The sequence below is a fragment of the Megalops cyprinoides genome, chromosome 1 (assembly GCF_013368585.1).
Source record: "Megalops cyprinoides isolate fMegCyp1 chromosome 1, fMegCyp1.pri, whole genome shotgun sequence".
Taxonomy (NCBI): Eukaryota; Metazoa; Chordata; class Actinopteri; order Elopiformes; family Megalopidae; genus Megalops; species Megalops cyprinoides.
This window is the reverse complement of record NC_050583.1, coordinates 52,621,067-52,637,441: the sequence shown is the minus strand read 5'-3', so window position 1 is coordinate 52,637,441 and position 16,375 is coordinate 52,621,067. Positions and strand designations below refer to the sequence as shown.

At 46.8% G+C, this 16,375-nt stretch overlaps 2 protein-coding genes across 3 annotated transcripts in view; one reads left to right on the top strand and one right to left on the bottom strand.

Moving 5' to 3' along the window:
* Positions 1-8,445, bottom strand: part of LOC118779837 (inhibitory synaptic factor 2A) — a 35,203-nt gene extending 26,758 nt beyond the window's left edge. Inside the window, exon 1 of the mRNA XM_036532130.1 lies at positions 8,203-8,445. The gene's annotated coding sequence lies outside the window, so the exon portion shown is untranslated. The remainder of the gene's footprint in view (positions 1-8,202) is intronic.
* Positions 1-16,375, top strand: part of dock1 (dedicator of cytokinesis 1) — a 250,829-nt gene that overhangs the window by 121,604 nt on the left and 112,850 nt on the right. The gene's annotated exons all lie outside the window — the stretch shown is intronic.

Below are 16,375 nucleotides of genomic sequence, written 5' to 3'. Positions count from 1 at the left end.
TATGAGCAGCGCTGTAGGTTACAACTTTTAGCCATTGCGTTCAGTGAAGATATATTGAATTTTCATTCATAAAAACACAGCAGGATTTTTCCACAGTAATGCCTGGCTTTGTGATGTCCGTACGCTCCGTTCCTTTGCATAGCCTCACTTTTCTTTGTATTTACACAACACCAAGGTCAGCGGTCAGCGGAGATTAACAAAGAATCCATAAACGAAAAGCAACAGCTAAAAAACGGTGCTTGTTTAAAAGTTCACAGCGATACAGTTGATCCAGGCTCGGCTTCAAGATGAGATTCCTCTCATTGATCTCCTTCAGATCTTTGGTATCAGTTCAACATCTCAGAGTACGGAAGCTTCCTGCTGGTTTCTAGCTGTGCCTGGTCACCCCCTTCACCGTGCTCCTGTCCCTTTGGTCACCCCCTTCACCGTGCTCCTGTCCCATTGACTCCTTCTCTTATCCTCACCCCAATTTCAGCCTGCAAATCAAGTTGCTCCCTCCCTCGTCATTCACGACAGGCTTTTATGCAGTAGGCTATTATAATTTTGCAGCAAGGCTGAAGATAGCGCCTTCTCCACCGCCTGACTTCAGCAGTAGACTGTGCCAAAGATTACGGCATTGGCTACCGTCCTTTGCCAGCTCCAGAGATGGTCTTTGTGCGGTCTACAACAGCACTTTCTCAGAGAAAGGAGATCCTCCCGCTTTGATAAGGCGGCGGGATGCATGATGGGATGGCCTCTTCTGAGTTGGGTTTACCATGTCATGCATGTTGTGGTGTGACTTTAGCATACCTGAGGTGAAGGATCAAGCTGTATACAGTACATTTTAACCACCACCTGCACCACTGACTGCCCCTCCACTGCCTCTTCAGATGAGGTGGAACACGCTTCCTGCCTTTGGGAAGCCCGCCTCGCTTCATTAAACACAGTATTCTTCATTTCTCATCATAGCAACAAACAGCCCACTTGCAAAAACCCTGAGTTGCACATAATTCTTATTTTGCCACAATTATAGTAACAAACAGGGCTCACTTACAAAAACTGCCAACGTACACAGGGGCGGATGTGTCAGTCCTGAACACTCGATGAGAATGCTTTGATGTCTGTGCGTACAAACACACAGCCAAAGGGTAGGTAGGCATGAGGGTGCCCTTGCAGGGCTGTGTAGACTATAGAGGGCCCTTAAGTGCCCAATGCAGGGCAAATGTGCTTTAATGGATGCTGGTATTCTGTAGTTTTTTACACAGGGGTGGCATTGAGTTTTTGGGGCTGTGCCCACGCTCCATCACTCCACGCTTTTAAGCGACTTGGGTTATTCAAGAAGAACGCTAAAAACAAACAAACTTAAAAAAAAAAAAAAAAATTAACCGAAAGGCTGAACGCCCCGAAGCTGAGGGGCCCACTGTGCTTGCACACTCCGCTCGGAGCGCCGTTCGGGCCCGGGCTGCTGTTCCTCGCAGGGCTGGAACACTGCAGAGAGCGCTCTGACCTCCCTGAATGTCAGCCAGTGCTGCGTTCACTCTCAGAGGGCTATTTTCAAACAGCGCTGCTGTCCTGCCTGTCACGTGGATTCTCTACCCACTGCTTGTCTGGATACACAGAACTGTTAAATGTACAGATCTTTATACAGTTTACATCAGTATACATGGGTTTATATTGGTTACTTTGGTTTATATCATTATCTGTATATATACACCTGCCTCTCTCTCTCTCTCTCTCACCCTTTTTCTCTATCTCTTTCTTCCTTTTTCTGGATAATGAGATGAATTGGTAGATAGATAAGGAATGCCAAGACATATTGATATATATGTTTACTATTGTCCTGGCCCTTGCATGGGTTCTCTACCTCCTGCTTGTGTGGATTCACGGAACTGTTAAATATGCAGATTTTTATATAGTGTGTATCAGTACACATAGGTTTGTATCGGTTACATTCATTTACATCAGTGTCTGTATATTTACCTGCCTCTCTCACCCGTTTTCTCTGCCTTTCTCTCTCTTTCTGAATAAATAGGTTTGGTAGGTACATAAGGAATGCCGATACATATTTATATATGTTTGCTGTTGCAAAAATATACACACATACAGTCAGTGTATATTTCCCATAGAGTGGGATTTCACACAGGGCCAATTAATGCTTTTGTGGGGGGAAAGCATTTTTATTGATCAGTGAGAGGGTTCTAGATATGCCTCTGGGCTCTGAAGAGTGTTCAAAATGCTGCCTCTGTTTTCCTCAGACTGCTACCTGAGATTGATGTCACCTGTCACACTCAAGCACACTGCTTGTAGATGGCCCACAGCCTAGCAGTGAGGTGCTTTTATGAAGTCCGCCCTAACATGGGTCATGTTTTTTGTGGGTTCACCTTGTCAAGGCCCGTTCAGTGCCGGTGGTGATGTGGAAACGATGTCTTCTTTCGTTTAAAGAATAGACCTGTAAATATAATGATCACAGCTAAGGGGCTTCGTTCATACCGTGAACCTCTGATTTTATATCTTTCTCTTAAATGCCAAATACATTTGTTTGGATCAATGCACCAGCAACCCAGGTTGTATATTTAAACTGTGGTCACATCACAATTGGGATGACTGACGAAATGTCATTGGAATTTGGTCGTAAGGTGCACCTGACTGCTGACTGCTACTCAATAAGGCCACCATGTAAAAATGCCTGAATGCAGCTGGTCACGAAGACCACTTTTTATAGGGACTGAGAAACCGTGGCGAAGAGGCAGAATATGCAGTCCCTCTGACGTGAGCTCGGTCCCGTCCCAGCGGCCTTGTCTGAGAGTTTGAGTCTCTGTCACCAAATTGAATACGCGACACCCACGTCCCGTTACCGCCCCCTCAATGACTGCTAATAATCAGTTTCTTTTTTTTTTTTCCTGCCGATTTGGCCCCAGTGATCCAAAGGATTATGAATAATGCATTGACTCTAAAATTGCAAAAGTAATCCTCTTAAATCTCCTTATGTTCTTAAGCGGAGGATGCTGTCTGTTCCCATTCCCTTACACCATTTACATATATATATATATATATATATATATATATATATATATGTATATATATATATATAAAATATATATGAAATGTGTGTGTGTGAGATTCATACACATATAGCATGTAATTACCATATTATATTGCATACATATAACATTTGCATGTCATTTATATGTTTGTGTTTAAATCTTTTGTCTAGCTTAAGCCTTCTGCCAGTGGCATGTGTCAGCAGTTCCTTTTAGTTACTTTTAATGAATTTTTACACAATATTTGAAATGATAGAGGTTCCGCTGGTTAATTTTTTGACAGTCCAGGTGCATTTCTGGCTGTGAGAGGACCATTTATGTGTTAGTTCACCTCCCTAAATACTTACAGCTCACAGAAAAGCTTTAGGAAAGTCTACATTTGTGCGTTTCCTTGGAAAACACTGTGCTAAGGCAAGTGGTAGAGCATCAAGCCCTGTGCCCGAACAGAGGCCATGTGGACGTGAATGCAATAGCTTTAGATTATGTTCAGCACAGACCTTACTCGCTTCACTTTATATTATTATTAATAGGCAATTTAATCTCAGATGTAGCGTGGGCAAATGAAGCCAGCCCAATTCATGAATGTTCCTGGAAAAAGGCCCGCCATAATCCAGCTTTAAACCTGCTGTGGTATTTAATTGATGTGTTCGATGCGTTTGTCCTACGTATTTAAGCATCAGGTGTATCTGTAGTTGAAGAATAATTTGAAGTTATATGGAGTGCATGTGCACACATGCCAGCATTGTATATTATACTAAGATTGGCAGCTGCTTCAGTAACAGAAAAACGGGGTATTGTCTCGGTTTGTGCATCGAGGATGAGGAGAGAGTATGTTTGTGGGAGCGTGCATGTGAGCTGGTGTGTGTGTGTCGTTGATTGACAGGATGAATGACTTCCTCAGCCTCTGCGCTGGGATGATGCCGCATTAGCATGACAGTAAGCGGAGCAAATCCTCCTCTAGTTAATGGCACACTAATGCCTTAAGATGCGCGTCGACATACGTGTGTACGTGTGCCTGTTTCGAAAGGCTTTCAGGGACAGCGTTTCTTATCATTATCACTGGGTCATTTGGATTTACATTACTTTTCCTGGTTGTCCAACATAATACGGGCTTCTAATGAGTGTGTGTGTGTGTGTGTGTTTCCCATTATCGTAACACTGATCTTAAAATAACCAAAAGTAATAGGAATGCTTTGTTATAATCTGCCACCGTAGCAAGTAGATTTCTGCAGATTGTACATTTCCTCTGCCCGTTTGAAAGGAGCGGGACGTGGTGCACCGCGCTCACCTGTGTGGTGCGACGCATTCAGAAAGAATCAGGCATCCTCTGCATTTTCTGCGAGGAGGGAACGGATATGCGCGTGGGTTGGGACACGAATGTTTCTCAAGTCTGGTGATGTGACAGAGCAGTCCTCCATTTTAATGACAAAGCACTTCTTGCTCTCCAGTGACTCTTCCTCTCTTCCCATTTGTTTCCAAGCATGTCTTGCACACTCCACCCCCTCCCTCAACTTTTTTTTGTACCATTAAAGATGCTGCTTTGTTGTAAAGCCTTATCACAACTAATGAGGCTGCGCTTTCTTATTGATTAAAAAGATTAAAAGCAAAATGACAGAATAATTTAGAATCAGATTTAGTGCTGGTAATCTCTTTCCTTATGCGACAACAATAAAAACCAAGAAGCCAAACAATAAAGGAATGTTTGATACGCCTTGGGAGGCCTTGCTGCTTCGGGGTGTAGCATTTGTTTAAATAATAACAGAAAGGCGATTCATGTTATCCTTTGATATCCTCTGACACAAGGTTGAACAACATTAAGGTCTAGAATATCCTGTGTCACACTGTGACATGGCATTCTGATTGTGTTAAAATACAATCCAGAATATTTTATTATTATTATTATTAATTCATGGCTTCATTTTGATTTTATTTTTTCGGTCTGAATGCTGCCTCTCTCTGCTGCTTCTGTTTCATCTGTGTGTACTGTATGCACACAGCACATTTAAAGCAAATGCTGACACGATGTATCTGTGAAGTTGTGAAAGTACCGCCATTCTCTGCACTGTAATGTTCTGTCACCTAGTCTCAGATGTTTTCATTTGACTTCTATTTGTGCAAGGGATGTAGTTCTGGAGAAAAAAAAAAACAGTCATTTTAAAATATTGTCAGAGCTGATGTTATTTGGATGTCTGATGTGACACTTTCCTTGATATGGGTGCTGTGCTTGCCATCACAGTCCTGACAGGTGAATATATCTGCGGTAACAAGATGACACAGTGCAAGTATTCCTCACCTACTGCTTATGGGAACCAAGCGCAAGGTGTAGCTGAGCACTTTGCATAACCCCCCAACTCTGTAAACCGAAGGTGGAAGCATCGTACGTGAACCACCCCCTCCAGAACTGATACCTACTACAGAACACACCGCAGCAAGGCACGGCATCCACGCGCCTGAGTGTTCACAAAGAGGATTGGTAATGAGAGAAGCCCCTGCCGCCTGCAGCTCTCTCTCTCTCTCTCTCTCTCTCTCGTATGCACACACACACCGCTCCACTACTGTAACCATGGAGGAGGAGGGATGCCTGGCTTTGTGTGCGTGAAGCTCCCAGCCAAGCCCCTCTCAAAGTCATGTGCGAGTCAGAAAGGAAGGGGGAGAGACCCTGTTGGAGTGAAGAGGGGCCGAATCGGATCCAAAACACTGACCGTGTTTGTGTGATGAAGTGACAGTACTGTTCCTGAGTGGTCAACGACGCTCGATTGGATTTAATGGACAAAAAAGGGAACAGACAGTCATTCTGAGATGGATGTTCACAAATCTGCAACTGCTCCAAAAAACACAGGCACCACATCAGTGAACTGCCTGCTTGCAGAGCTGACATTGAGCCTAGACTTTATGGGCTCGGGAGCAGGACAGTTTCTGTGGTTTGGATTCTGCTCTGCTCCGGAGCTGCAGGTTTAGCCATGGGTCTAATAGCTAGCAGTCGCGTGCGGCAGTGATCGCGTGATGCTGGGAATGCCAGAGCCAGAGCTTCCGTGACAGTTTGCGCGCAGCTCTTCGGGCTCCCCTCTGGAACACCTCCCCCTGACTGTGATGTCCCTCAGGCTCCCTGCAGGGGAGGGGAGGGGGGGGGGTGCCATCATCAGGTGTTTAATCTGTCCTCCGCTCCTGCGGCAGTGCGCGTCTCTCGCCCGGCCTCCTCCCCACCCCCCCCCCCTCCCAGGACACGCCGCGCTTGACCAGGCAGGAGATCCGGCCCCTTAATAAATAATCCCATTACCACATGAAAGGTAACATCTGGCCGCGGCGAAAAAGCAGTCATACATTTATAGGCGAACCATTTGTTTCTGGGGATGAATGACTAACCCCTGCAGCACGCAGAGGAAAGGACGCTTTTCATTTTTCATTCGGCGCTAGCAGCTCCTTTCGGGGGTCCTTTCTAGGACAGGATCCCCTCACGCTCCCCTCACTCCCGCCTGTTCTGTTTGCCCAAAGCCTGTGCAACTACCTTGCTCTGAGTCTTCATGTCTTGCATTTCTCTCTGTCCATCTGTCTTGTCTCCTTCAGTTGCTCTCTGACCCATTCTTGGTCTGTTGTTTATTTTTTTTTTTCCCTCTGTCTGTATGCTTGCGTCATCAACATTAAAACTCTCTCTCTCTTTCTCTCTTTTTTCTCATCTGGTCTACTCTTTGTCTGTCTTTCTCTCTCTGCCATTGTCTCTCCATCTCTCTTGGTCACAGGTTTCCCTTTTCTCTCTGTCTCAATCTTTCTCTGTCTCCCTCACCGCCTCTCACTCTTCATCTTTCTCTGTCCGTCTCCCTCTCCATCTCTCTCTCTCTGTTTCTCTCTCCATCTCTGTCTCTGTCTTGCCTCCCTGCTGTTTTGGAAAAGTGTAGTAAGGAAATCCGTCTGTAGGATTGCGTTTGCTCTGGAGCTGCGGAGTCACACCTGAAAAGGTGTGTGATGACAGGGCTGCTGATCCCAGCACAGTGATTACAAAGCGGTGATGCAGAACGCATAAGGCTTAATCTGTCTTAGGCTCTGTTTCCGGACTGTTGCGCAGAAAGCCCACTGGATTAATTCCTAAAAATAAGTTTTTGCATCAAAGCAGTAAGGAAGACCTTTTCCTCCTGGACTTCAGTGCATCTCTTAGTGAGATAGAGAGAGGTGGTCGGTCAGTGATGTGTGCGTGTGTGCGTCTGAGAGGGAGAGAGAGAGAATGCGTGTGCGTATGTGTGTGCGTGCGTGAGAGAGTGTCTGTGTGCATGAGAGTGCGTTTGTGTGAGAGAATGTGTGTGTTAGTGTGTGTGTGTGGGCTGGAATAGGGGGGTTCTCAGCCCCAGAGCTCCGGCATAAAGAGAGAGGCTCACACATGCCATTACACCGATTGCTCTGTAGTTAAGCCTAGGATCCTCCGTCAAATGCACTCAAACGTGTGACGCTGTCCGCTCGTTACACATTTAAATCACTGCTGGTGTTAGCTGACCCGCACAGTACTAAAGTCCTAAACACAAACCGCAAACAACTGTCATTAATATGTTTAACCTTTCAGCATTAACAGATCATACTTAAGACATGTTTATGTGATTGACAGTCTTTAGCGCCTCAAAAATGCAGAATCATTCTAGTCTTGATGATGGCTGCAGACACGACCACATTGGCTATGAAATAAACACAATCATTACACATTCTTTGAATTAACTTGACTTCGCACATACACATACTGCATTTTAAAAACCCGCACCGTGCTCTAAAACTTAGGCAGGCAATTTCACTGTATTTATGTCAACTTTTTTCCAGCCGTTGTTTTCTTTCGTGAAACTTAGAGACGCGGAGCGTGGGGAAAGGTACGGCATGCAATTACGCCTCCCCCACCTGGGAGCCGACGGTGCTCGGCGGGGAGGAAGAGACGTGACACCCCCCCCCCCCCCCCCCCCCCCAATTTATCAGAGGGGGACCGTAGCGAGTGGCGGCGGCTCTCCGCGGCTCGAGGGAGGGAAGGGGAAGGGGGGAAGCTCCGGCAGGAGGAACGGTGGGGCAGTTTGCCGTTCCACCTGAGGGCTCAGTGTTGGCAACAGTTCCAGCAGCAGCCGAATCCAGCCGACCCGAACCGAGTCAACCACTCCACCAAAAGAAAAAAAGAAAACTCTTGTTTTTGAAAAGCCAGAGAAGAGAGAGGACTTACCTTGAGAAGCGGATCACTGACAAAAAGGACGAGACGGCAAATATCCCGAGAGGAGCCGGCGCATGTCCGAGCCCTCAGTGCGTTAGAGAGCGCAGCCGGAGGAGCGGCTCTTCCATGGCTCTGGTGGCGGAGGCGGCAGCGGCGGCGGCGGCGGCGGCGGCAACGGCAGTTGGACGAGTTGTTGCACATCGGCTGCCTCGCGCTTCAAGCCGGCGGGAGAGAGAGATTCCTCCGACCGCTGCGAGATGCGGGCGCTCTCCTCTCCCCCTCCTCCCCACCCCACACACACACACACACACACACCCCTGGCGTGTGTCTCTCCCTCTCTCTCTCTCTCTCTCTCTCTCTCTCCCCCCTTCTTTCCGAGCACCAGCGCGTCGTCGCGAAACCACGGGCTCCGGCGCTCAGCGACAGCAGGGGCGCACGCACAATCTCTCCATCCTGCTGCTGCTGCAGTCTCTTCGTGCGCGTGTGTGTGTGTGAGAGGGTTGCGCGCGCGTGTGTTCGTGTGTGTGTGTGTGTGTGTGTGTGTGTGTGTGTGTGTGTGTGTGTGTGTGTGTGTGTTTGCGTGAGTGAGACGGGGAGAGAGGGGGAGGGAGAGAGGATGGTGGGGTGGAGGGATGGAGGCTAGAGGGGGCGGGTAGGAGTGGGGGTGGGGGGGAGCTGACGGGGAAAGTCCAACACGCGTAGCTGCTCCAGCTGCCGTTCTCTTGCATCAACATTACAGACCTCCTTATGTTGTCAGCTGGAGCAATATCCTCCCTTACGCCATTGTCAGGGAGATGTTATATAAAACCGGCAGCCGGGATGGCTGGAGTCCTTGAAAGACGAGCTGTGAAATGGGAATAGGCTGTAATTTAAAAAAAAAAATCATTTCATTGGATGCATCCTCCTACATTAGTCTTATAGTGCTTTGTGTGTGTGTTTGTGTGTGTGTGTGTGATTGAGTGATTGTGTGTGTGTGTCAGAGAGAGAGAAGCATGAGAAAAGGGAGAGGGTAGAGAGGCACAGAAAAGGAGGAAGAGGAAAAGAGAGAGAATAATCAGTGATACCCAGAGATGTCTGCTTGCAGCCCCTCTCCCTTGCCACTCTCCCCAGGAGGGTCCGTAGGGCAGAGGTATCCCAGCAGGACTTGCTGGAGCACTTTTTCCTGATGCAAACCCCAGCTCAAGTTTCATCCAGCCCCCCCCCGAAACACGAGGATATCGCTGAGCGTTCATAGCTTTCATTTCTTTATTGCACTTTAGAAAACACGCACACACACGCGCACACACACACTTTCTTATATATCTCCTGTCAACCTGTCCGTCAGCATCTAGTTAGTGCCGTTTACTGGCCCGAAGCTGCGGAGGGACCTTAATTGTTTTTCCCCCGCTGAGCCGCAAGGAGCATTCGCGGCTAATTGAACACTGCCTCGGCGGCCAGGCAGCACCACGCGCAGCGCCGGACTACACGCCTTGCACACGCCACCGACATTAACCGCGGTTCAAGGGTCAGCGTTTACGCTCGTTCCTGCTCGCCTCTGAGGGTTGCCGTTGTTGTGGAAACCCGGCTTGTTGCTTGCATCAGACCTGATTTAACGCCATGTGTGTCTTTGTGTGTGTCAGTGTGTTTTGAGCACAAGCATTTCTGTTTGTTTGTACAGTGTCTCCCTGAATCCCTGACCATACCTGTGTTTTCCAGGGTGTCAGAAAGGTGCAGTGCTATTGTGGTGGTGCTCTCCCCATATCTGTGTGCATTAGCGGGGAGCCCCTTAATGTTCTGGGAGCCCAGTCAGAGGGGGTGGGGGGGGTGCTCAGAATGAGCCGTAAGTAAGCACTGACTTCAGCCTCTCGGCAGCCACTTCCCATAAATAATACAGAGGCTGCTGCATATTGACATTCATATAAGAAATTACAAATGAGGAATGTGAACAGCGTGCGCTGCGGAAACTATACTGTACTTTTTCTGTTGTGTCTTTTTGTTTTTCTTGCGCTTTTTTTTCTAAAAAAAACTCTGAATTACAAAAAGCGAGTAACAAATGTGCAAGAATTCATGGGAATTCTCCACGGTAACGCCGGAGACATCCCTGAATTGTGTCAGTTTCCTTATGTTTGTGGAATGCGCTCTGTTCGGCGTGTTCAGGGCGCTGCAGGGAAATCAGGCCTTATTCCCGTTCGCCTTACAGTGGGGAAATTCCATGTGCGTTTCCTGATCTCGTTGTTGTCTTTAATGTTGAGTCAGGCACACGACAGTCTGAGTGTTTATCACTTGGCTCGTTCCTGCTGTGTTTGATATCGACCTGGGTATGAAGCGTGAATGAGAAAACTCTGATCCCTGAGCTGCTGTCACTACTTGGGCTACAGCTCTACATCTCTCTCTCTCTCTCTCTCTCTCTCTCTCTAACAGATGCTGTACACTGTAGTCTCTGTCTCTCCATGCTCCAGGAGATTCCAGTCAAGGTTCCTGCCTTGTTCTCCTTCCGCTTGCCGCAGAAAAATGCTACCAGTGCAGCCGCTCTGAGAAACAGAGAAGCAGACACCTGAATGAGGCAGTCCAAAACGCAGAGTAACCTACCGTGGCTTATTATATTGGTCTGGAAGTGATGGTGCTACTTTGTTGCATGTGGACATCCGATGAACGAAAATGTAGGAACAGAGCATGTTTCTGCAGTTAAAGTGCAGAGCCGGGTCACCCGTTTGGTAGGGCTTTGCTTGTGTAAGCAGCGCACGGAATCTTCTGGAGAAAGCTCCCTGTAACAGGTCGGGAAGGGCGGACGTGTGTTCTGCTGAATTGATTTCACCCTCCGTTCACCTCTGAGCCGCAGTGACTGAGAGAACCTGCAGACTCAGATCTGACGCAGGAGCACCGGTGCGCCCCCCTCTGGTCTCAGCGGGAACGCTTCCATGTGCTTTGAGGGTTTTGACAAGGCCGGGGACAAGGAGGATTAAAGTCATGGACTGTCTGGAAATGTAGAGCCTGAAACTCTCCAAATAATGAATTCAGATGATCGTTGTTATTTTTATAATACTTGCAGCAATAGTTGTTGGGAGTAGTGCTTTTTATTATTACACTACTCTTACTGCTATCATATTGCCCCACCTTGAGGGGAGTGTGGAAGTTGAAAGTATCATGGAAATAACATTAGTAATAACTGTTGTAGCAGTTGCTTGTTACATGGTTATTCAGGTGTAACCAATATTGCTATAATGTTTACTATTGTTATTACTGTTTTATTTGAATGGCTTGCAATCCCCATGCACCAGGTACACTGCCCCTCCGCACAGCTCATGTGGTGCTTGTCCATCCAGCATGGAGCCTCCGTCTTGCCCTGATCTATGGTGTGCTCAGAGTGGTGCGTTTATTCGGCTGCCCTTTTTGGCTCTTGGTCCAAATCAGATCCCACATCCTCCGGATTCGCAAGGGTGTCCGCAGGAATCGAGACGGTGGAGCTTTCGCCAATTCACGTATTCGCCTTGCTAGGTCGCGGATCAAGGGAGGCTCGGCTTTTTGAAAGCTCCGTTATCGGAGGACTCACCTGTTCCTTTCTCTTTTCTGGTGTTCCCCTTTTCCTGCCACTTCCTGCGTCGGGGGGGGGGGTTTGCCCTGGTCCCCTGTCCCCAGTGACCAGGATCCACACTGTGTACTCTTGCCAATGGGAGGCAGCTCGCTGAGATTGAAAGGATGTACTTTCAGCGCTAAAATCTATTTCCTTTCCCTGAATAATTGATGGTCGCTCTCCGGCTATATTAATAGAGGTGTAATGTTTTAAATAAATGGGCTGCGAGGACGTGCCCGCGGAGCATGTCAGTGCGCTATCACACACCACGGATTACCTCCGCTGTACATTCCCGCCGCAGCTGCGAAGCCGTTGACGTAGCTGCGTTCCACGTTCACCGGGACACCTCTCGAGATAATGTTTATAAAATTAGAACAAAACATAATACTGGATTATCATCCAGTTGGGATAATTAAATCACAGCAGAGCATAGAAAAATAGTTTTTTTTTGTTGTTGTTGTTTTTTTGTTGACGCAACCTGGCATTCATGATTTGACCCCCCCCCCACCCCGGCATCATCGGGGTAGGGTAGAGGCAGCTCTCTGGCGGTGTTCGGTTTGATTGCTTTTTCCAGCCGGACCCAGCCAGCCATCTCTGAGTCTGAGGCAGGAAGGCTGGTGGTGAACTGGATCAGCGGTGATTGTTTAAACCGTTCTCGAGCTCTCCTGGGTTTATCGGAGCATAAAAAGCCAATTTGACAGAACATCGGTCTGTGGCTGCCATAAAAACCCTAACGGGGCGTGGATAAGCAGGTGTTTGAGGGAGCCAGCGCTGGAGTCGGCCCTGTTTGAGGCGGCGCTCAGACCCAAAGTTCGCTCGGCTGAGGCAGTGCTGCCCCCTGCCTTTCACTGCAGTGTGCATCTCTGCGCGAGCGTGCGTGTGTGTGTGTGTGTGTGTGTGTGTGTGTGTGTGTGTGTGTGTGTGTGTGTGTCTGAGAGAGAGAGAGAGAGAGAGAGAGAGAGAGAGAGAGAGAGAGAGAGATTTATCCCACTGATAACAAGCGCTGCATGGGCTGTTAGTCACAGATGGTGGCTGCTCCACAAATTGCGTCTCTTTGTGTTTTTGGGTTTCTTTTTTTGTCATTCTGGAATGGGCTCAGAGGCAGTTTCTGGAATGTTTTTTATTATTATTATTATTATTATTCACACTGGTGATCGTTGAATTATTACTTCTCTTTTATGAAGCCAGGCTGGTTCCTTTTATATTATAATCACCGTTTGATTAAGTTGTAGATAAAAGGTAGTTAGGTTTTAAAATTCAGTTCAGGTAATTTTCTTCCTGTTATTCATATTTACCACCGTGTGGAGAGCAGCAATATGAAATGGCTTTTCTCCCTTATTGAACTGCGATACAGTATAAATTGGATACAGATACAAAATATAAGGAATATGTTTGAATGGAAATGGAAAATCTGCACACATTTCAAAGGATATCTGTGTGTGTGTATGTGTGTGTGTATAAAATATATATGCATATATATATATATATATATATATATGTATATATGTATGTATATAGAATGTATTGATGTGCATAGTATTTTCACGTGGGTTGTTACTGTATATCATACTTACAATTTTTGCTTTGAACTGGACTTGCTGTGTAGATGTTGAATATAATGGCTGTGAGTGAGCTTGCAAGGCTTGTAAATTCAGATTCTTTGGCTTGGAGGCTGATGCTTTACTAGTTGATGTCTTGCACTGATTGCATGGTCAAATGAGTTTCATAGAACTGATCATTACACAGAGAGGCATGGGTAGCATAATAGAAGTCCTTGGAATGATCCAGAAAGGGATATTTGAACCCACAACCCCCTGTTGCAAGGACACTCCGCAGTGCATTGTTTGGTTTTTCTCATATCCCTATACAGGGTGATTTACCTACACTTTCAGTTTTAGATATTGTTCATTTGCTTATCATTGTAGTGGTAAGGAGCAGGTCTCACAACCAAAAGGTTGCTGGTTCAGTTCCCCACTAGGGCACTGCTGTTGTATCCTTAACCCCCAATTGCCTCAGTATATACAGCTATATGAATGGATACAAGTATAACCTATGTAAGTTGTTCTGGATAAGAGAATCTGCTAAATGACAGTAATGTGGATGGGATGTGACATGTAACCCTTTGGTTCCTAGTCCGATCCTCAACCCCAACACCACCTGGCCACAGCTGTTTGTGACCAGGCGAGCCATCAAAAAAATGAGAGCTGTAGCATTGCCTCTGCCCCTACCAGCATGGTAGGGAGCAGGGAGATTTACTCATTGACCTCCCTTAAGCCAGAGGCAAGCATTCCTAAACGACCGATTATTTGAAAAGCAGACCTTACGCTCCAGTCAATGAGTGGCTTGAATGAAGGCTGGGGCGCTGAGTATCTCTTGCTATTAAGGGCATTATTAGGCTACAGTACCTGCTTGATGGAAACGCTTCAAAGGAGTAATCCTGTTTCAGAGGTACACATTGTGCAAGGGTTTTGCTCTCTCTCTCTCTCTCTCTCTCTCTCCCCCTCTCCCTCTCCCTATCCCTTTCCCTCGCTGACTTTGAACCTTTATCTGCCGGCGTAGCTCAGGCTTAAAGTGCGAGGTGTAATTAGATGTCTGTAAGACACTTAGAACACAGCGGACGGGGCCGAGTCTCCGGAGGCCGGCTCCTCGGCTGACGTTAATTTGACTGCCGAGAATAACAGCTTTGATAAGATTAACACAGAGGGATGCGGCGCGCCTTCACAGAGGCGATCGCTCTGCGAATCACTGAATATTGATCTAGCGTTCGCCACCCTCTCCTTTTTTTTTAATTAGCGAAAGTTTAGAGTTCATCTCATAACGACGTGCGCATCTGTGTCTTCTTCTGGAGGCTGGTTTTCTGGAAATGCGCCACTGCGGGAGAGGAAGCGGGTTATAAAACCCAAAGTTTGTTGTGTATATCCGCCGTTTTAAGCAGCCAGCCAGCATTGACCGTTTGCCCCCAGTGTGACTGTTTACACATTTCACATTGAATCGCTTTGAACTGAGCCAGTCGTTCATGCCCCAAGAATTCAGCTTTTTTTTTTTTCTTTTTTTATTTAGAATAATTTTCTAAATTGTTCTCACAGGAAGAGGTGGCGGTGCACCTGGAGCTGAACTGAGCCCGCTCTGATTGCACACCCTGTCGGAATCAGAGCTCCGCGACTTCATTTGCATGTGCCGTAGCAGGAGGAAGTCCAGGCTCTGTACCCAAAGTCACCTACCCAAATGCCCGTTTTCCCCCCACACGTCCAGACAGCTCTCACATTTGTCGTTATTATTCATAGATTCATTATTCTCTGTTCATAATAATTTTACAAGGCACTGCCATCATTTTCATAATGTTATTTTACTGTCTTATGAGCTGGGAATAGTCGCAGCTTGCTGTAAAATGGTGAAAGAGCTGTGTGATGGCCTCTGTGTGTCTGTAAAGCAGATTGCACAATTTTGTTGAAAACAAGTGTGTGAATTTCTCTGCTCATTTTTAGCCCTCCTTAATAATTTCCTAAATGCCTTTTTAAAATTGAAGGCATTTAAACAAAGTCACAGGTGGCGCGGTTTCAGGCTCAATGTAAAACGTGTCTGTAAGGAACAAGAAAATGGAGGTAGATGCGCTTTCAACCTAGGACAAAAGGGCCGACTTTAAAGTGTTAGGTTACAAATAACTAATAAAATTAAAAGCTTGCTCTGAGCTTGTAGCTATATTTAATTGCTGGTAATTTCAGTGTGATTGTGTATGTTTCAGCAAGAGCGTTGACATCAGAGATGTCACTGGATTTCTACCTTGTCAGAAACTCAAAGTTTGCGTCTGATTGCGTGAGACAGTCAGCTCTGATATATCTCTGGGTTTTACTCCCCTCTGTGTCAGAAGTCACATAATTCAACAAGCATTACCGGCAAATCCAAGAGTCTCTCTGTAGAAATGGCATTTGTGCGAAACCTAGCTGAAGCTGGCTTCCCAAGGCCACCAGAGCGAGTGCATCACCGTCCAGACCTGTCTGCTCCTGGAGCCCCTCTGTCAGCACACCGTAGACGGGGCACTGTGTGGGCCGGGACGCAGCAGACACAGGGACCCGGGGGCCCGCTGGCGGGGAGCGGGTCCCCCCTGGATGGCCTAATTAAAGCATTAAAATGATATTTTGTTTGTCGTGTTTGACGGCTCCGTAAGCAAACATCAATTTTCGTCTCGCACGCTGTCGCGCTTTTTAGCAAGACGGATTATCCCGCCTGCGGAGAGACAGAGTGGCATGCCATCCTTCTTCTTAATCAGCGCTTTGCATTTTCTCTCTGCTTTAAGCTCATACTTTATTTCTTGTAGGTCCTGCAAGGAGCTTCTAATTGTTAATGAGAGTTTGTCACCATCTATGTCATTAATTGGCACCAGAGCCTTTGATCTATGAATTATTTGACCCTTCGGATTCATGTCAGCTTGTGTTTCCTGTCATTAGATAAAGGGTCTTTGGATTCAAGGTTGACAAGGTATTTGGTTCTAGAGCTGTTAACCAGCACAAAAATACTATCAGTATAATTATACAGTTTAGCAAAATGAAGGTAGGTAACTGCAATTTTTTTGTCTTCAGGAAGGAACCTTTCTGATACAGCTCAGTAGAGCTTCAAATATTCTCTTGAGGGAATGGG